Genomic DNA, 322 nt, shown 5'->3' on the forward strand with positions numbered 1-322 from the left:
TGGGTGAAGAGACTGCTTGTGTTTTGAATACCCTTTGTGCATGACAGGCTACTTCAGGCATTGTTTTCCTTTTGGGGTTAAAATAGGGGTAGACAAAAGAAACGGATTCATTATGTACATTCACAATTTTTATTGTTATGGATACTCATGCCTCAGCACATAAGAACACTGCATCAGGAATATCATCTTAAAGTTAGTCCATAGTAGAGAAAGAAGTAGTAAATGAAGCAGGTCTTTACAGCAGTGAACAGCAAACGACAATCCATTCTAGCGCATAAGATTGTCAGTACCAGTCATGTTTCATTACATAAACCAGAGATGC

This window comes from Alligator sinensis, unplaced genomic scaffold (genome assembly GCF_000455745.1).
Source record: "Alligator sinensis unplaced genomic scaffold, ASM45574v1 scaffold682_1, whole genome shotgun sequence".
Taxonomy (NCBI): domain Eukaryota; kingdom Metazoa; phylum Chordata; order Crocodylia; family Alligatoridae; genus Alligator; species Alligator sinensis.